General features: G+C 42.6%; 1 long non-coding RNA gene across 2 annotated transcripts; it reads right to left on the bottom strand.

Annotated features, from left to right (window-relative positions):
* Positions 1-6,698: 6,698 nt before the first annotated feature.
* Positions 6,699-21,570, bottom strand: LOC140739767 (uncharacterized). 2 transcript variants are annotated; one of them, XR_012101743.1, is made up of 3 exons: positions 21,394-21,570; positions 10,447-10,780; positions 6,699-9,119 (listed from the first exon to the last, which is right to left on the bottom strand). It is a non-coding gene; the product is annotated as an uncharacterized lncRNA (long non-coding RNA). The 2 variants fall into 2 exon arrangements; XR_012101744.1 differs by lacking the exon at positions 21,394-21,570 and adding an exon at positions 13,731-18,390.
* Positions 21,571-22,182: the final 612 nt, after the last annotated feature.

Here is a 22,182-nt window from a genome sequence, read left to right as displayed (position 1 = left end):
CTCTGCTGCTCCCAGACCAGATGGAGATGCAGCTTGTCAGGGCACTCTGAATGGTACTTCTATGAAATTCAGTTAAGATGGGGTGGGAAGCCTTGCTTTCCTCAAGGTGAACACAGATAAATATTTCAAAGATTAAGAAATATTTAATAAATTGAGAGCTAGCATAGATCAGTCAAGATCGTATTGAATTGTGGTGCGAGTTTGAGGGGCCTGCTGGCCTTCTACGTGGAATACAGAAAATCATAGCAGATAATGGAAGGAAGCGAGAGCGAAAGGGAAGTGAATGCGAAAGAGGAAACAAAGGGGAAATAAAGAGAGAGAGCAATAAATTAGTTTCAAGTCTATTTTAGGGGTAATGCTATTGGAAGGGTTAAATACTCTGAACACAATAGCAGGCTATTTATAAATTATTACTCATTGAGAAGGCAAAGTTAGCGTAAAGGCGCAAACCGATAGTTTTTTTTCACACTAATTGTACACTTTCAAAAGACAATGAGTTCCACGGGAATTATTTTGGTGAATAATCACTGAAAGGTCATGGACCATTACAGTTTTTTTTTTGTTTGTGTTCAGCTAAGCAAAGCTGTGAGCGCTTGAAGTGCTATTTATCTCATGCAGGTTTTTGGAGGCTTTAAAGCCTCATCATCTGGTATTTGTCTTCAAGGCACCCATTCTGCATCATTTCCTGAAGTAAATAAGAGTTTGTGGAGCAATCATTTGTTACAGTATTCTAAAGATAAAAGTGTCTTTTTTGGTTGCAAACAAAATTTTATGTGTTTAACTCTTACGCTTCACAAGAGCCCACTATGTTTGGATTTTAATATCTTTAAAGCAATTAAACAAACCTCAGGGAGATGCAAACCAGATGTGGGGGGGGGGGGGGGCAGGATCAAAGTAGTGTTTTAGTGTCACTCTAGGCCAGTACATTAACCAAGACCTGTGCTTACATTAGTACTCCCTATCTCTCAAGTGTCACATAATCATCCAGCAACAAAGGGAAGCCAGTGTAAAGTAAGGCTCAGATATTGCAGACTTTAAACAGTCAATTGTACAAGACAGTGTTTTGTAGGACTTCACTCAGCAGCCATTTTATTTGGTACCTCTTGGTAGGCCACTGAGTGTATGCTAGTAGTTTTCTGCTCCGGCAGCCCATGCACGTCAAGGATCGATGTGCTGAGATGCTCTTCTGCACACCACTGTTGTAGTGCCTGGTTACTTCAGCTGCTGTTGCCTACCTGTCACCCTGAACAGGTCTGGCCATTCTCCTTTGACCTCAAGGTGTTTTCGCCCACAGAACTGCTGCTGGCTGGATAACTTTTTTGTTTTTCATGCCATTCGCTGCAGAGTCTAGAATGTTGTGCATGAAAGTCCCAGGAGATCAGCAGTTTCTGAGATACTCAAGCTATCGCATCTAGCACCAACAATCATTCCATGGTCAAAGTCACTTAGATCATATTTCTTCCCCATTCTGATGTTTGATCGGAACCTCTTGACCATGTCTGCATGTTTTTATACATTGAGTTGCTGATACATGATTGGCTAATTAGATATTTGCATTAATAAGCAGGTGTACGGGTGTACCTAATAAAGTGGCCACTGAGTGTATATTCTACTAGGTGTCACAAGCAAGACTGGCGTAATTGCCCATCCATAAATGCCCCTTGAGGAGACTTTGCACCTGATGGTAGCACTTTGATTTCTCTGACTTCCAGTAACTTCTCTCCTCTCTCCTCTCTTTTTTTTAAATTCTCTATCTCTCTCCACTCTTAAATCTTCTCTTCTCCTCACCTGCTCATCTCCTCCATCTAGTGCCCATTCTCCTTCCCTTTCTCCCATTGTCCACTGTCCTCTCCTGTCAGTTTCCTCCTTTGGCCCTTTACCTTTTCTACCTACCACCTCCCAGCTTCTTACTTCATACCCCTCTCCCACCCACTGACCTTCCACTGATTTTGTTTACCACCTACCAGCTTGTAGTTCTTTCCCTCCCTACAGCTTCTTATTCCATCTTCTTCTCCCATCCTGATGGAGGTTCTTAGCCTGAAACATTGACAGTTCATTCCCCTCCATAGATGTCCCCTGACCTGTTGTGTTCCACCGCCATTTTGTGCGTTGCCTGCAAGGAGATGGTGTATACAACATGGCTATTTTTAACCACTTCAAATATCTACAGTCACAAGTGTATCAAGATAAGAATGGCTGATTTCAATCCTCTGATGTTTTATTTTCAGTAACGTGCTGGTGTTGCAACACGAACCTCACATTTAATATCATCGAGATCAAGGAAATGATTGTGGACTTCAGAAAGTGGGAGTTGAAGAACACACACCAGTTTTCATTGAAAGATCAGGAGCGAAAGGAGAGAACAGCTTCAAGTGCCTGGATGTTAGCACATCCCGGGATCTGTCCTGTGCCAACACATTTATGCAATCATGAAGAAGGCATGGCAAAGGCTTTACTTCATGAGGAGTTTGAGGAGATTTGTCATGTCACCGAAGATGAGCAAATTTCTACAGATGTACTGTGGCGAGCGTTCTAGTTGGTTGCATCATATTCAGATGAGGAGGCTCCAATGCACAAGACCACATGAGGCTACAGATGGATGTAGACACAGCCTGCTACATCGTACTCACAAGCCTGCCTACCATCAATGACATCTTCAAGAGGCAATGCCTCAAGATGGTAACAGACAGGTAGACAGACATACTTTATTGATCCCGAGGGACATTGGGTTTCGTTACAGTTGCACCAACCAAGAATAGAGTAGAAATATAGCAAATAAAAACCAGAAATAATTAAATAATAATAAGTAAATTATGTCAAGTGGAAATAAGTCCAGGACCAGCCTATTGGCTCAAAGTGTCTGACACTCCGAGGGAGGAGTTGTAAAGTTTGATGGCCACAGGCAGGAATGACTTCCTATGACGCTCAGTGTTGCATCTCGGTGGAATGAGTCTCTGGCTGAATGTACTCCTGTAGACCCTCACCAGCCAGGAAATGCCCCCTTCTTGTTACCACTATCAGGGAGGAGGTACAGGAGTCTGAAGACCCACATTCAATGATTCAGAAATAGCGTCTTCTCTGCTTTTAGTTTTCTGAACAGTCTGTGCGCCGATGAACACTACCTTCTTATCCCTTTATTTTTGCACTATATATTTATTTTGTAATTTTATGACTTTGGACTGTACTACTGCCAAAAAAACAACAAATTTCATGTCATATAAGTTGGTGGTAATAAACCTAATTCTGATTCTGGTTAATATCGTTACCAGTAGAGGAGGAGGAAATCAGAGATCCATGAGCTAATCCTCATTGGAGGATCAGAGGTGGAGGGGGTTATATTCCTTGGTGTTACTATTCTGAAGATGCTTCACTCGGTAGGGTTGATTTAGGGCAGCGGGGATCCCCGACCGTCATCAAGCTACTGCTCATAAAATTCAAGTAACACAAAAGGAAATCATTGCCACTTGGAAGGTAAGAACCCTATATCAAGCGGGAAGATTGGACAATGTGATAAATGAAATGGAAAGACTGAAGATTAACATCATGGGAATTAGCAAAGTTCATCGGACAGGTGCTGGAACATGTCAGAATAGAAATTAAACACTAATTTATTCTTGTGGAACATCCCATACTAATGGAGTAGGAATTCTTATGAATGAAAACATGACAAACAGTGTTTTAGGACATTGGGCAACATCAGAAAGAGTGCTCCTTCTTAGATTCAGAGGACAATCATTTGATTTAGCAATTATACAGGAATATGCACCATCAACAGATGGAACAAATGAGGATATAGATAAATTCTATGAAGAGCTTGAACAAGCAAGGAATGGATGCAAATCTCAAGATATTGTTATTTTCATGGGGGATCTAAATGCTAAAGTAGGACAAGGTGCTGATGGAAATACCATAGGAAAATTTGGACTAGGGGAAAGAAATTAAACAGATGAGAAATGGGTAGAATGATGCAAGATGAATAATCAGGTCATTATGAATACCTATTTTAAAAACCATTCAAGATGTTTATGGACCTGGAAAAGTCCAGGTGATAACACTAGAAATCAAATTGACTTTATCAGTTTAAACCAAAGATTTAGAAACTCAGTGACTCAATGCAAAACATGTCCAGGAGCAGACTGTAATAGTGACCATAACCCAGTAATATGTCATGTAAAAGTAAAACTTAAAAAACTAAAGAAGCAAAAACATGAACAATTCCTTGACTACTCACAATTAATTAAAGAAGAAAACGTAAGACAAAAATTTACAATTGAAGTAAGGAATGGATTTCAAAGTCTAGAAATAGAATCTGTTGAAGATGATAGCAGTTATGTAGAAATGAAGTTTAACTCTCTAAAGGATGCCTTGGTAGAATCAGCAAAGTCAATGATTCCTAAAAAAGAAAAAAAGCACAAAGAATAAATGGATGACAGAGGAAATCAAAAATCTAATGGAAGAAAGGAGACAGAAGAAAGCAAATCCTATAGAATATAAGTCGTTAGATAAAAAATTTAAAAGCTTATGTCAAAAAGCAGAAGAAGAATGGTTAAACCAGGAATGTGAGCAACTAGAAAGAATCCCTATTACTGATCCAAAAAGGTTACATCAACAAATCAAGAATATCACTGGTAAAAAGCTCTTCTGTTCTTCAGGTGGATGTTTGAAAGCACAGTACCATTATCATGGAAAAAAATGAGATTATGAACAGATGGACTGTGTATATTCAGGAATTGTTTGAAGACAATCGAGGCGAGAAACCAGAAATTAAGAAGAATATGGAAGTTCCAAGTATTTTAAAATTTGAAGTTTGTAATGCAATAAATGAGATGAAGAAAAGAAAGGCAGCAGCTCCTGATGAAATAGTAATAGAACAAATTATTGCCCTTGAAGATTATGGAATTGAAAAACTTACTGATTTAATCAATGACATTTATGAGACTGGAATAATACCAGAACAGATGAAAAAAATCAGTATTTATCACTCTTCCTAAGAAAACTGGAGCAATAGAAAGTGAATTACATAGAACCATAAATTTAATGAGTCATATCACCAAGATACTTCTAAGAATTTTGATGACAAGTGCTAAAAGTAAGATACAAGCTGAAATAGGTAAAGAACAACGTGGTTTTGTGAAAGACAAAGGTACAAGAAATGTGATTTTGATGTTAAGGATACTATCAGAATGAGCTATTCAAGTGCAGAAAGATTTGTTTATTTGTTTTATCGACTACACAAAAGTATTTGATAAAGTAAAGCACAATAATTTATTTGAAATATTACAGGAAATTCTAGATCTAGATTCGAAAGACCTCCGCTTAATCAGAAATCTGTACTGGGAACAAACTGCCGCTGTAAGAATAGATGGAGAAGTGAGTCAGTTTACAAAAATAGGAGGGGCGTTAGATAAGGGTGTGTTTTTTCCCCTGATTTGTTTAATGTGTACAGTGAAACAATATTACAAAAAATAAGAGACATCTTGGGAATCAAATTTGGTGGTGAAAACATCAATAATTTCAGATATGCGGATGACACTGTGTTGATTTCAAGTATGGAGAAAGAACTACAAAACTTAATTGATATAGTTGTTGAAGAAAGTGCAAAAATGGGTCTACCTATCGATTGCAAAAAGACAGAATGTGTGGTGATATCCAAAAAGAAGGAGAATCCTATCCGCAGGCTGAGAATAAATGGGGAAGACATAAAACAAGTACAGAACTTTTGCTACTTAGGAAGCTGGGTGACATCAGATGGCAGGTGCGACATGGACATCAAAAGAAGAATAGGGATGGCAAAAGACACCTTTATGAGAATGAAGAGTGTACTGACCAACACTACACTAGGCATGACAACCCGCCTCAGAGCACTAAAATGTTACATTTATCCAGTTATGTTATATGGCTCAGAATGTTGGACAATATCTAGTAACATGAGGAAATGAATTGAAGCAGCAGAGATGTGGTTTTTGAGGAGGATGCAAAGAATATCATGGATGAAACGAATATCTAATGAGGATGTCATGAACAAAGCAAGCACAAAAAGAGAAATAATGTATGAGATCATGAAAAGGCAACGTGACTTTATTGGACATGTGATTAGGAAAGAGGAGTTGGAATTCACGGTGATTATGGGAAAGATCAAAGGGAAGAAAGCAAGAGGAAGGCAAAGACAAATGATGATGGAGACAGCAGCCAGAGAACTGGAAATGAATACCAATGAAATGATCCACTTGACCCGAAACTGGAGTGTGTGGGCCATGGCAGTCAAAGCTCAAAGTGGGCATGGCGCCTGATGATGATGATGATGATGATGTTATTATTTTAGAGTGCTGTCCAGAGTCCAACACATAAGTGAATTAAATCAGTAAGGAATACGTCTACTTCCCTAGGAGTTTGCAAAGATTCAGCGTGACATCTAAAACCTTGACCTACTTCTATAGATGTGTGGTGGAGTGTATACTGACTGGCTGCATCACAGCCTGGCATGGAAACACCAATGCCCTTGAATAGAAAATCCTACAAAAATTAGTAGTAGCAGCATCCATCATCAGGGACCCCCACCACTCAAGTCATGCTCTCTTCTTGCTGCTACCATCAGGAAATAGGTGCAGGAGTCTCAGGACTCACACCACCAAGTTCAGGAACAGTTGTTACCCCTCAACCATCAGGCTCTTGTACCAAAGGGGATAAATTTCCTCGACTTCAAAGTTTCAAGGTGCATTTATTATCAAAGAATGTATAAATTATACAATGTCAAAATTTGTTTGCTTACAGGCAGTCACAAAGCAAGCGATCTGAAAGAACCCAATCAAAAAGAAAAAAAAGGCCAACCCCCCCCCCCCTCCTCCAGTGCCCACAGGGAAAGAGGAAAAAAAACACAAAACAAATCAATTTACTTCAAAGAAAGTGTTGTTAATAATGGTTTTAATGGAATCCCTTTGCTTCTGGACTACCAGTAAGCTGTCGCCTGTCTTCGGTAGTGCCATCTTAAACTGGTCTTCATTTGCCCCGTCATCAAAATGCTCCCACAACCTATGGACTCACTTTCAAAAATTCTTCACCTCATGTTCTTGATACTTATTTCTTAATTATTTATTATTATTATTATTATTATTTTCTTTTTTTATTTGCACAGTGTCTTTTACACACTAGCTGAACACCCAAGTTGGTGTGGTGCTTCATTGAATATGTTATCGTTTTTATTCTATTATGGGTTTATTGAGAATAACCACAAGAAAATGAATCACAAGGTTGTATTTGGTGACATATATGTACTTTGGTAATAAATTTACTTTGAGCATTGAACTTTGAACTAATTGTTGCAGTTTTCTTTTCCAAATTTCAGGTTCAGGTTGTAATCCGAGCCTGAAATAATTATTAATCAAATTTATTTCCATGGTAGGACTTGAACTCAGGATCTCTGGATTGTTTGTCAACGCTTCTCAATTACTGGTCAGGCAACTCAGCCACTGCAGAACCACCACCGTACTCTTCGGACTGCAGCGAGTGCTGCCGAGGATGTGACTGGGAACTCAGTCATAGTTGTTAGAAAGCAGGTACATAGCTGTGCGCAAAATGAGGACTGGCACTGAGCGAGGCATGTTGGGTGTGAACTTCTGCCAAGATTTGCTGGCAAGTCTGCTTATGACTGGCTATTCCTGAGCAGAGCGCTCTAGGACAGAGCACTGTCCTGTTGACCTTGGATCTATCGCCAAACCCATTTCACATGACAAACCCATTTCTCCATATACCAGGGATGATTTATAAGTTCGTAACCTAAGGTAGAAGGAGTCAATTTTAGAAAACCTAGTATATTTATTTTTCAACATAGTCCCCTCCTACGTTTACACACTTAGTCCAGCGGTCGTGGAGCATACGGATCTTGGACCTCCAGAAAGTGTCCACAGCAGGGGTGATTGATAAGTTTGTGGCCTAAGGTAAAAGGAGATGAGTTATACAGCTCTAGTTACATGCACATGCAGTTCAACTCTTTGAGTGATTATGCAGAAAGTTTGAAGTAAATAACTCATCTTCTAACTTAGGCTACAAACTTATCGATCACCCCATCGGTGGACACTTTCTGGAGGTCCAAGATCCGTGTGCTCCACGACCGCTGGACTAAGTGTGTAAACGTAGGAGGGGACTATGTTGAAAAATAAATGTGCTAGGTTTTCTAAAACTGACTCCTTCTACCTCAGGCCACTAATTTATCAATCACCCCTCATATATAGTAACCTATTCTGAAATCTTCTTACCTATTCTGTGCTCTGAAATTTTCATCAACCCCTCCTCAAGTTCTATCCATAAACTCAAGAGATTCTGCAGGTGTGGGAAATCCAGGTCCTAATGAACGTTCTTGGTCCATAACGTCAACTGTTTATTCCCCTCCATAGATGCTGCCTGACCTGCTGAGTTTCTCTAGCATTTTGTGTGTGTTACTTCAAATTCTACCAACTCACCCTACGCCTTGGGTAGCATGGTGGCTTAGTGGTCAGTGCAATCCCTTTACTGTCCAGTGCCAGCAATCACTGATTGGGGTTCAATTCCCACCACTGTCTGTAAGGAGTTTGTGCATCGTCACCGTGACCACGTGGGTTTCTTCTTGGTGCTCTGGCTACGTCCAACATTCCAAAGACGTATGGTCAGCATCAGTTGGTTGGGGGGGGATGCTAAATTGGCGCCAGAAGTACGATGACACGTACAGGCTCCCCTCACCCAGCATGATCCTCGCTGATTTGCTTTGATGCAAATGACACAGATCACTGTATATTTCCATGTTTATACGACAAATAAAGGTAACCTTTCCTTCTCACCAGAGATAATTTACAATAGCCATTTAACCTCTCAACACACACATCTTTGGAGGAAACTGGAGCATCCGAAAGAACTATGAATCGCAGCAAGAACATGCAAACTCCCAATGGAGAGCACCAGTGGTCAGGATCGAACCCAGGATGAGAAGCTCTGAGCACTGCCTCTGCCAGCTGCACCTCTGAGCTGCCACACAAGCTCAAGTACAGCACAGGTCTCCGAGTATTCTGCCAGGAAATCCAGCCATTAAGTTCACATCTGGTTAGCTAGAACAATTACAGTAACTCCACTGAACAGGAGAAATCAGCTGCCTAGAAAAAAAAAGTGAAGAGTTTTAGTGAATAAAGCTGCTTTAAAACAATTTTCAAGTATGTCAGAATGATCACAATCAATGTAAGCTGGTCAGCCTGGGGGGGCTAGGGTCTCGCTGGCTTTCAAAGCCATTCTGTCGTGCACAGCTGGGTTCATGGCTCTGGCAGAGATCAGGGACGTGCTCATGAACTAGGAGCCAGTCTCCTGTAGGAAGGCTGCATCCAGCTGCCGCACTGGAAGAAAAAGCACGGTCCTGTGTACAGATGACAAACGTCAGACAGCCTGCCCCATTGTAAGTGGCTCGTACTGCACCAGGGCCACTGGTTCATTCCCTCTCTGTGCTTTCCAAGAGTCTGGACAGTATTTTCTTAGCTGACAAAAGGCTGATGATTTTGTCGTTGGATCTTTCCGTTCCTTTTGCAACATCACCTCTCTGCTGGGCAACTTGTGTCAGGGAGTGAAATGTGAGCTGAGTTGTAACTCAGAATCAAAATCAGGTTTAATATAACTGACATAGGTCATGAAATATGCAGCAGAAGTACTGTGCAATACGAAAAAAACTTTAAATTGCAATTAAAAATACATACAGTACTGTGCAAAAGTCTTGGGCATGTGTATACAGCTGGGATGCCTAAGACTTTTGCACAGTACTGCAGGAATTTTATGTATTGCACTGTACTGCTGCAAAAAAAAACCTAATTTCATCGCATATGTGAGTGATGGCAAACCTGATTCTGATATGGGTCTCTGGTGTGGACTGAAAATGAAAGTGGCAGGGAGAGGGGAATCATGGTCGGGAAAGGGGGGGAAAGGAGAGGGGAGGGAGCAGGAGGCACCAGAAAGACATTTTGTAATGATCAATAAACCAATTGTTTGGAATCTAATGACTTTGCCTGGTATCTCAGGGCTGGGTGTGTCTGCACCTGCACCACACTCCCCCCACTCCGGGTTCAAATAGTTCAAATGGTTCAATTTAATATTAGAGATGGTATACAGTACACAACCCAAAATTCTTACTCTTCACAGAAACGTTCACAGCACAATAAAACCCAAAGAATGAATGATAGAATCATCAGAATCCCAAAGCAGAAACACCAGCCCTACCTTCCCCTCCCCCTCTCCCCATTTGTATCAGTAGAAGAACTGACCCACCCCCCAACATGCAAGCAATAGCAAAAGCCCCCAAAAAGACTTTGATTTTGAGTCTATCAAAAACTACAGTCCATAACCCAGCACTTCGGTGTTTCTGACAGTCTTTCTCACTAGTGAGGGATAGAGAGATCACTCCTGCAACAACGAGACTGGGAGATCAGCAACTCGCTGTACCTGTGTTGCAATCTTGCACCTTTCTTCTCCGAGTCCCTCGACTTGAGTACCAGCCACATCAAAAGAGAGAGAGAGGGAAAGGGATCTCTCGAGTCCGGGGGGGGGCTTCACTCGACAACAGGTGTACAACGCCTTCCACGATGCTTCAGTCGATGAAATCTGTGAGGAATCGGTTCATTCACAAGGCTGCTCCCCAAAAGCGCACGTCTTCCAAAGCCGCTCCTGAAGCTTTGAAAATCCAGGCTACCTGGCCAGTCTGAGAACCCACTGCTTGCAGAGAACCGTAGTTTGAGCTGTGGCTGTGGATTACGGACTCCAACAGATCCACAGCCACCTTAAAAAGGAAAAGGAAGACATGAGAAAAGAATAAACTGTTTTTTTGCAGACCAACTGCAAGAAGTCACCTGGGTCTACAAAAATCTATGATGACATCTTTCCTAACTTCCCCTACCTCCAGCTCCTCCTGGCATTCCTTCTCTGTCACCCGTCCCACCTTCTCCTGCGGCGCTCCACCCTCACCATTCCCAACATCCTTTATTCCTGCCAGATTTACAAACATGTCCTCTGCGCCACAATGACAAATACTGTACTGTGCAAAAGTCTTAGGCACCCTAGCTATACCAATGTGCCTAAGACTTTTGCACAGGACTGTATATCTTTTTAAAAAATTAAATTAAATCAGTTCTGTAAATACAGAGCAAAAATAGCTCATGGGTTGGTATACTGTCGTCACGACCTGGATATGCTTCTCTAAGAGCTTAGCAGTAATACAACTGAAGGGTAGGAGTCATTGATTACTTTTTTGGTTGGATGAGGGTGTTCTAACCAGCAAGAGAAGATGAGGAGAGAGAGAACTGGCAAAGGACACACTATGTGTGACCACGCCAAATCAGATTGTTAATAGGTCCTAGGATTTAATATATGAGGGAGGTTAGCATGTTCTGACTTTTCACCACCCACGCAGACTTAACATAGTTTTAAATTAACTGCAGTAACAAAGACTGAGCTGATTTACTTCAATGCCACAATGATGATATACCAGTCTCATGTCCTTGTACTAGCCTGCAGTATGCAGCCAAATTTGGAAGCGGTTCAGGGCAGACAGCTGGCTCTTGCACAACCTTTATATTAATACACATGGCTTTGCCGCTGCAACATAGACCATCAATATGTCAAAGCCTCGTTCTTTGATGTGAAATCGTTGACAACTTGTTTACCAGAGCTAATAGGCTTCCTCGGACTTATTCATCCTTCTAGCTTCTTCCCCTTCCCTTCCGTTCTTGTTGAAGGTTGTCAGCCGGAAACATTCCTCTCCATAGTCACTGCCTATCCTCCAGCGCTTTGTGCATGTGTCCTTCCTTTTATCTTGATGGCACTGGGGCTCAAGGAGGTTTCAAAGTATTGCTTCACGTTTGAGTCTGAGTGGCATCATTATAGCATAGTGCTTAGCACGTTGCTCTACAGTGCTAGCATTTATGGTTCAATTCCCACTGCTGCCTGTAAGGAGTCTGCACGTTCTCTCTGTGACCATGTGGATTTCCTCCAAGTGCTCCGGTTTCCTCCCATTCTCCAAAGATATATGGGTTAGGATTAGAAAGTTGTTGGCATGCTATGTTGGCGCTAGAATCATGCCGACACTTGCAAGCTGCCCCCAGAACATCCTCAGACTGAATTAGTCATTGAAGCATACATTTCATTGTATGTTTCGAGGTTTCAATGCTTATGTGACAAACAAAGCTAACCTTTCTTTATCTTCAAAAAACAAGTGCCACCAAATTATTTTTTCCTTTTACAGTGTATGGTACTGGGGTGGGGCTGGAAGGAGTGAGTGTGGGTTTGGGGAAGGCAAATGCAGTGCTAAGCCCAGCTAGGGTCATTCATTCCTCTCTGCTTGTCTTGTCTCGCAGGTTGTTCAGGGAGTAAACGGACTTGATATTCCTTCTTCCCTAGCCAAGGATCATGGAAGCTTCGGAGATTTTCACATAATGGATCTACTTTAAAATGGCACTAGTAACACACAGTCACAAGATCACAAGACAAAGGAGCAGATGTAGGCCATTCGGCCCATAGAGTCTGCTCCACCACTCCACCATGAGCTAAACTATTCCCCATCTAGTTCCAATTTCTGGCTTCTTCCCCATATCCTGACTAATTAGATACCTATCAATCTCCTCCTTAAACACCCTCAATGAGCAGGCCTCCACAGCTGTATGTGGCAACAAATTCCATAAATCCACGACCCTCTGGCTAAAAAAAGTTCTCCTCATCTCTGTTTTAAATAGGTGCCCTCTAATTCTAAGACTGTGGCCTCTTGTCCTTGTCTTGGTGGACTCACCCACCAAGGCAAACAGCCTTTTCCACATCTACTCTGTCCAACCCTTTCAACATTCCAAATGTTTCTATGAGATCCCCTCTCATTCTTCTATACTCTAATGAATACAGTCCAAGAGCCGACAAACGCTCCTCATATGTTAGCCCCTGCATTCCAAGAATCATCCTCGTGAATCTTCTCTGAACTCTCTCCAACATCAATACATCCCTTCTAAGATAGGGGGCCCAAAACTGCACACAGTATTCCAAATGAGGTCTCACCAGTTCCCCATAGAGCCTCATCAACACCTCCTTACTCTTACACACTATTCCTCTTGAAATGAATGCCAACATAACATTCGCTTTCCTTACTGCCGATCCAACCTGGTGGGTAACTTTTAGGGTATCCAGCATGAGGAACCCCAAGTCCCTTTGCACTTCCGATTTTTGAATTTTCTCCCCATCTAAATAATAATCTGCCCGATTATTTCTTCTTCCAAAATGTACAACCGTACATTTCTCAACATTGTATCTCATTTGCCGTTTCTTTGCCAACTTTCCTAAACTGACCAAGTCTCTCTGCAACCTTTCCGTTTCTTCAACACTTCCTGCTCCTCCACCTAACTTGGTGTCATCCGCAAATTTAACCACAAAACCATTCAATCCATAATCTAAATCATCAATATACAGTGTAAAAAGAAGCGGCCCCAACAGCGACCCCTGTGGAACACCCCTAGTAACCGGCAACCAACCAGAATAGGATCCCTTTATTCCCACCCTTTGCTTTCTGCCTTATCAGCCAATGCTCCACCCATTCCAATATCTTGCCTGTAATTCCATGGGCCCTCATCTTATAAAGCAGCCTCTTATGCGGCACCTTATCAAAGGCCTTCTGAAAATCCAAATACACAACATCCACAGCCTCTGTTTTTACTGGCAGCAAAAACAACTATTAACCACTTTATTAACCTCACTTTTTGTTGAAAATGATCATCACAATCAATAGCCTGTAACTTCTCTTTCAGAGTCAGGCTTTTGAACCACCTGTACAACTTGGCAGTTTTGTGCTTTGAACTGAAATCTAGAAGGTGCAGGACAGTTATGGCTTGTACTGTTTGAATCGAGGTGGCAGCGCCCAGGTCTAAGAGTGGGGAACGAGCCAATGTTTGGCTGCTGGAGTGGACTTGCTGAACTGAGATGAAGCTGAGTCGAGCCAGTGGGGCCCAGGCCCATAAGACCGTAAGACGCTGGAGCAGAGTTAGGCCATCGGCCCAAGAGTGAGGAATGAACAGAGGTCTCGCTGACTTAAGCACCCGGGCCAGATTGAAAAGGTCAAGGTAGTTGGGGCCAAAAGCAAAAGACAAGGCAGTTTTCAGCTCACTGCTCTGCGAGATTTATCCATCTCTGCACTGAACTGAGACTGTGGCCTGCAACTAATGGGCTCCTGAATCGGCTGCAGTGACGACTGGCTTCGGGGCTGTGACTCACTTTTGTGAACTTGAGTTCTAAATGCTATTTACATATTTTATCATTTGAACTATTTGTTTTTTCTGCATATTGGGTGTTTGACATCCTTTTTTTATAATGGGTTCTAATCAGCTTCTTTGTTTTGTGGCTGTAAGGAGATGAATCTCAAGGTTGTATATAATATAAATTCTTTGATAATAAATGTACTTTGAATTTTGAACTTTAATAATTATCAGTTGCTGTCATGCTCATTTTTCATTCCCACCCAAATTTCAGTTTCCAAACATCACGCGCACATGTGTGCTTATATACAAACAGAGATATTTGTTCAGGCACATGCATTCAAATATGCTTAAAATACTTACAATTTGCTATGATTTATATTGTGCCCTGAACCTAGCAAAATATTCCAAAGCTTGTTATCGGAATAAAAACTGACAACAAGTAACAAGCAACATAAATAGATTATAAGGCAGCGGGTGAAAAGCTTAGGCAAAGCAAGCATTAAAAAGACTTGAAGGAGGAAAGAGTGTTATGGACGTAAAGGAAAACATTTCAGAGTTTATTGTTTTGGCTGCTGAAGGTAAGGCTTGTGGTGGGATTGTGGTGCGTCAAAGGAAACTTCAGAGATTATGTCACTGAAGAACTTTACAGAGATTATGGTAGAGTGGAATTGGGAGAGGTTCTCAGATATGGGTGTGGTTTTTACAATTGTGGTATTACTTAACCTTAAACCCGTGTAAAGAGGCATAAGTATAAGTTATGCCCTTTGAAGCTTTGGAGAATAGAATGTTGGAGACTGCCTCAAAGTGAATCAGGGCGGTCACACCTCAACATTTTAAAAGGATCAAGGTCTAAAACAAGGACAGGGTAGGGTGATGATCAGGAATGGGGCTTTGTGAAGGGTTTGGTGTTAGGCAGATACATGGTTTAGACCCCAGTCAAGCAAACACACACACGCACACACACTCACACACGCACACACACTCACACACACATACACACTCATTTGCTGGAAGAATATAGTCGATTGAATTTAGATTACTACATAAGGTTGGCAGTAAATATGCCACTTGTTTGCTGTTGGCTGTAACTTAAAACATTTTTCTCTGAATATCAATAATAGTCTGCAAGCTCAATTTCACAGCAGGGGATCAACTCTACCTTGCTCTCTTACAATCGCTCTCTCTCTTCCCTGAATGCCCATCAACTCAACATGCTTTCCCCTCCTCACCATCTCTCCTTGGATATCCTGCCAATTATACTAATGGCCATCAAGAACATCTACACAGATAGGTGCAAGTCAAGGGCCAGTAACATCATGAAAGATCCCACCCACCCTGCTCCAGGACTGGACAGAGGGGAGACTAGGCAGCATCCATGCCAGGACTACCAGACTCAAAAACAGTTATTGTTTCCAAGCAGTAAGGCTGATTAACACCTCCACCCACAAACCCAGTCCTCCACACACTCCACCACCACTACTTTATCATTTCCTGTCAGAATCAACTTATGTACAGACACTCCTGTGCCTAGCACCACTTTATGGACATATTATCAATCTATGTATATAAGCTATCTTATGTAGTTATATTTATTGTATTTTTGTTATTATTGTGATCTTTATTTTATCGTGTTTCTTTGTGCCGCATTGAATCTGGATTAACAATTATTTTGTTCTCCTTTACACTTGTGTACAGGAAATGACATCAACCAATCTTGAATCTTGATCTTGATCTTGAGGAGAAATTTGTGGTAACCAAATAACCCAATCCCACTAATCCTGGGTGTAAACAACACACACAAACTCAGCAGGCCAGGCACCATCAATGGAAAAGAGTAAACAGTTGACGTTTCGGGTCAAGACCCTCCAGATTGACTGAAGAAAAATGATGACAAGTAAGAGTAAGAAGGTGGGGGAGGGAAGGAAGAGTACAAGGTGATAGGTGAAACCGGGAGAGGGGGAGGGGTGAAGTAAAGAACTGGGAAGGGCAGCAGAGGTCACAGAGGGGGAGCAGTGAGAGAGGGTTTCACTGAACTCCCATCGAAGGGAAAATTTAAACTTCTTCAGGGTTGGCATCCCTGGAAGACGGTTTACTCTTTTCCTTTGACGCCGTCTCACCTGCTGAGTTCCTCCAGCATTTTGTGTGTGTTGCTTGGATTTCCAGCATCTGCAGATTTTATCTTGTTTATGATTGGATTACTACAGTGTGAAGTCTCTTCCAGGGATGCCTACACTGAAGAATGTTGAATTTTCCCTTCCACAGGAGTTCAGTGAATCCCTCTCTCACTGTGATCTCTGCCGCCCTTCCCAGCTCTTTACTTCACCACTCCCTCTCTCCCGGTTACACCTATCACCTACTGCCTTATATTTCTCCCTCCCCTCCCCCACCGTCTTACTCTGACTTGTCATCTCTTTGTCTCCGGTCCTGACGAAGCGTCTCGGCCCGAAACGTCGACCGTGCTCTTCTCCATAGATGCCGCCAGTCCTGCTGAGTCCCGCCAGCATTTTGTGTGTATTGCTTGGATTTCCAGCATCTGCAGATTTTCACTTGTTTATCCTGAGCCTGACATTTGCCAGCAAAAAATCGATGCGTACGCTTGAAGACTTCGCATGCCAAACATTTTTATTTTCAGCTTCAGTCCTTCTCTCTGTTTTATTCTATTTTTGGTATTACATTTGAAAAGAGTATTTTAAATTTATTTTTGAGCTGCAGTAACAGCTTCATTCAGGTGATGCTCCGCTGATTTTTACTCTGCATGCTTTGGGTCCAATGAGTGCAATTCATTGAATTCCAGGGGTCTGTCCCTGTGTCTATTCAGCCTTTAGTTTACTCTATCAGTGCCAACAGGCTTGACCCAGCAACAGGAGAGTTCCAGAGCGCAAGGGATTCTGTAACTGCTAAAACGCTCACTTCAGGAACTCAGCAAGTCAGGCAGCGTCCATGGAGGGGAATAAACACTTGACATTTTGGGTCGACTCCCTTCACCAGGAGAGTTCTCGAGCCCTGGTCCAGGATCAAATGTGGGCTGGGGTTCAGTCAGTCTTCACACAGCCAGAGACTTTTTACCAGGAAAGAAATGGCTAATGTGGGAGAGCATAATCTTAATGTGACTGGAAGGAAGCATGGGGGGGGGGTGGGGGGGAATGTCAGAGTAACACACACAAAATGCAGAGGAACTCAGCAGGTCAGTTAGCATCTATGGAGAATAAAGAATTGCCGTTTTGGGGCAAGATCTTTCATCAGGAAAGGGAAATGTCAGAGGTAGGTTTTCACACACAGAGAGTGGTGGGTGCATAGAACACCCTGCCAGGGGTGGTGGTAGAGGCAGATTCATTAGGGATATTTAACCCTTACATACTGTTCGGGTCAAATCTGACCCGTTTTGACATTTGACAGCAGTAAAAACACCCCAAATGCCATTTTTAGCTGAAATTTGATGACTTTTCCTAAAGTGGCCCAAAATGCACAAAAATAAAAATATTTTAAAATGTTATACTTATGTACAGTGCTACAAATTTTTGTACATTGAGGCAGTTCCGGGTCAAATTCGACCTGTATCCATTGAAATGGATTTTAGATCTCTGAAACATTAATTAAGGATTAATCACACATTTATTAACATCAGACAGACTATTTATACATTCTAAATAGATTCATGGTTTAAAATTTGGTATAGACACTTGCTATGAGGGAATTCTTGGGCCGGGTCAAATTGACCTGGACCATACTGTGAAGGTATAGAATATGAATAGTATGTAAGGGTTAAGAAACTCTTCAATGGGCACATGGATGAAAGGAAAATAGAAGGCTACATGGGAGGGAAGGCTTGGTACAATATTGAGGGCTGATGGGTCCGTACTGTGCTGAATAGCTCTATGTTCTCTATGTCCTTATACATTATTCTCCCCGTATTTCTGTCAACTTTCCCCATTCAATGACTAGGATCAATCTACTTCACCCTAGTAACCTTCCAAACAACACATCTTTGGGACATGGAACAAAATCCAACGACTCCTGAAGGCAAGTAGACAAGGTCAAAGGGAAGACTGTGTAAACTCCACACTGACAGCACTGGAAGGCAGATTGGAGCCAGATCACTGGTGTGCAAAGTAGCAGCTCTATCACGGTATGGTAACGTAGTGGTTAGCACAATGCTTTACAGTACCGGAGACCCAGGTTCAATTCCCACTGCTGCCTGTAAGGAGTTTGAACGTTCTCCAGATGACCATGTGGGTTTCCTCCTGGTGCTCCGGTTTCCTCCCACAATCCAAGGATGTACAGGTTGGTAGGTTAATTGGTCATTGTAAATTGTCCCACGATTAGGCTAGTGTTAAATTGGGGGATTGCTGGGCGGTGCAGCTCAAAAGGCTGTAAAGTCCTGTTCCATGCTGTATCTCAATAAATAAAAAATGAAAATAAATAACAGCTGTGTGTCAGTGTTGCCTCTGCACCCTATAGTTCCCATCCTCCTACTCAATCTCCCTTTCTCCCTTTATATCATCCCTCCAGCTCATGCAATGGAATGAGCCTCATTCTTGCAGAATCTTTGAGATCTTCTATTTTTGTTGCTCAGAATCAGAATCAGTTTTATTATCAAGCCAAGTCAAGTCAAGTTTATTGTCATTTCGACCATAAGCTACTGGTACAGTACACAGTAAAAATGAAACAACGTTCCCCCAAGACCCTGGTGCTACATGAAACAACACAAAACTACATTAGACTATGTGAGACATCACAAGGCTACACCAGACTACATAAAACAACATAAAAACTGCATTAGACTACAAACCTGCACAGGACTACATAAAGTGCACAAAGCAGTGCAGGGCAGTACAATAATTAATAAACAAGACAATAGGCACAGTAGAGGGCAAATTACAATATAATAATAAATGATGTAGATGTCAGTCTAGCCTCTGGGTATCGAGGAGCCTGATGGCTTCAGGGAAGAAACTGTTGCACAGTCTGGTTGTGAGACCCTGAATGCTTCGGTACCTTTTGCCAGATGGCACGAGGGAGAAGTGTTTGTGTGAGGGGTGCGTCGGGTCCTTTGCAATACTGTTAGCTTTGCGGGTGCAGCGTGTGGTGTAAATGTCACTGACATATGTGGTGAAAGTAATGTTGAGCTGTTCTCTGATCTTGGCAATATACTTACAAGTGTCTCATCACCAGATGAGGAGACATCATCAGTGCACCGTTGAATGTAGCGTGTCCTCCGAATGCTTGGCACAAAGTTCACCACGCAGCCAATCCACGATGAGATTTCCTCCCCACATCACAATTGAGTTTCTGAAATGGCGTCCAATCAGCTGATTGAAAAGTATATAAAGGCCAAGCTTCTGGAGAGCACACCACAGTCAACCGTGCGCCAACAATGTCTCCTCACATGGTGATGAAATGATTGCAAGTAAACTGCCAAGATTGGAGAACAACTCAACCCAGCCATGTGGAGTGAAACTTGTTCTTCTTACGGCAACAGAACAGTGCAAAAGATAAAATACACCATAAATTACAATAAGAAATATATACAATAAATAAATAAGTAGCACAAAAACAGTGAATGGTGTTCATGGGTTCATGGAATGTTCAGAAATCTGGTGGTAGAGAGCAAGAAGTTGTTCCTGAAATGTCGCGTGCATGTCTTCAGGCTCCCGTACCTTCTCTCTGATGGTAGTACTGAGAAGAGGGCATGTCCTGGGTGATAGGCGTCCTTAATGATGTCCTGATTTCTGAAATCCCCAATCCACGTTGCGCAGCTGAAATCACAGTGCTGATCTCTCTCACTGTTCTCTAGCCTCTCACCTTTTCCTTCCCCTTGGCCGCCCTCTTGCTCTCTGTGACTTTTCCCATAAATACTTACATCACATGCACATCTGAAATTCCACTCTGTGCTATTTTGTGGAGGTGCTGCCCTGTTAAAATAAGTGGATTAACACTTCTTCTCGAAGAGAGTTTGCAGAATCTGGCACATCTATGCTGCATTCTTCTTCACTGACATTCCACACTGTTACAAAAGACCTGTGTCTTTCAAACTTCCCTCTTTTCTTAAACCTTCACTGCCTTTGCTCAAAAGGTAGTCATAGCCAAAAGGTGGGAGTGGGGACGAGCTCCCACTGCTAAACAAATGCTCTTCATGGCGTGCGTCTCAAACAGCCTCTGACAACCAAGTCCAATTCCGGGCCTTCACTTGTGGCATCTTATGCCCGGCGGAGCTGTTCTCACTGACAGGAGAAGGGGCAAAGGTGGGCCTTTGGCGCCTTGAAACCAGTTTCTCCGGGCAGATGGGGCTCGTTAACCACAGATGGCAGCTTGGGTAAACCGGCACGGCAACTCCTGCGATGCTGCTGACACCAAACTGTATCGACTTCCGTCGTTCCTTTGGACCTGTCATCAGCATGGACAGGGGGGGTCCCACTGCCTGGGCAACAGACGGATCTCCATATCAACTCTGCCCTACCTTGCGCCCTGGAGAGGCCACTCTCTAGCGCCTACCAGAGGCGCAGTACCCATGGTCGACCACGACCGACGGAGGCCACACACACACTGCCTTTAATTAGCTGTGTTGGACTCTGAATTCATATTCATAAACCGTTGGGCTGCAGAGTTGTGCTAGGTATAAAAGCTCTGGAGAAAAGCTAACTCCCAGTCTGCATTCTTACCACCTCACACATTACAGAAGTTCAAAGTTCAACATCCATTTATTATCAAAGTGCATACCCTGTATACAACCTCCTCACAGCCAGCCACAAAAGAAAGAAACTTAATAGAACCCATTTTATAAAAAGAGGACCCGATGTCAAGCACCCAATGTGCATAAAAAAAACCAAATTATGCAAACAATAAAAGTAAGCTAATAATATTCAGAACTGAAATTCACCAAGGTGACTCCACAATCACGAAACCAATTCATCACTGCAGTCATCAGCTCAGCGCAGAGGCGAGTAAACCTCACGGATCAGGGAGCTGATGCAGCCCGTCCCTTACACCCGAGTCCAGCTGCTTCGATGCGCTCTTGGGTCTGGACCCACTGCCTTGACTCAGCCTGAAACCGTCCTTTCCAATTTGGCCTCGCACTTAACTCGATCAAACCTCTGGTCTTTCCTCACTCTCGGGCCTGAGCCTAGGCCCCTCCGCCTTGACCCTGCCTTGCCTCCGCTTGCCTCACCTCGGATCTGCCACATTGAATTGCTTCCACTTCAGCAATGGACAAACATTGGCCCCTGGCCTGCTTTCAGGTGGGGGAATCACCATCTCATTTTGGCACATACGCACCCCACCGCAACCATCCTGCGCCTTCGAGATTTCAGCTCACACCGCAAAAATGCCAGCTCATGCAGGCGGTCCAAAAGCTCAACTCCGAAAGGGAGGTCACAGGCTATTGATTGCAGAGGCCGTTTTTCACATAGAGTATGATTAATAAAGTAGTTAGTCATTTTGTTTGTCTTGTTTGTTACTGGCAAGTAGTCGCTGTGCTTAACCAGTGCCATCTTAAAGTAGAACCTACTACTGCTGCAATTTTGTTCCTTCTCTTCACGAAGGCCACAGTACACACAGTGCTGCAGAAGGAAGGGTCTGGTTGGTTACCACAATCTATTATTGTGGTAATGTACCATCCCAGGGGACCACATGAGTGACACAAGTCCTATTGGTTTTAATGAATACAATGGAACAGTACCGAAAGAATTGACTATGAATATAAGAGTAAAAAGACATTGCATGGTTTGGTCTTGTAAATATTTTTTATTTAATAAAAAATGTTTCTTCTTTTCAGGAAGGCATGACACTCAGTAGGGACTGCGGCGATGTGCAGCAACAAACAAGGTGGCGGAGGAACTCAGAGGATCAAGCAGCAACTGTGGAGGGAACTCTTTAGGCAACGTTTTGGGTTGAAAACCTTCATCAGGACACTTGCTGCTCTAATAAGCTTATTATCGTGCACGTGACCGCAAGAAGC

Source organism: Hemitrygon akajei, chromosome 16 (genome assembly GCF_048418815.1).
Source record: "Hemitrygon akajei chromosome 16, sHemAka1.3, whole genome shotgun sequence".
Lineage (NCBI taxonomy): Eukaryota > Metazoa > Chordata > Chondrichthyes > Myliobatiformes > Dasyatidae > Hemitrygon > Hemitrygon akajei.
The sequence above is the reverse complement of the archived record's forward strand: the minus strand, read 5'-3'. Positions and strand labels throughout refer to the sequence as shown.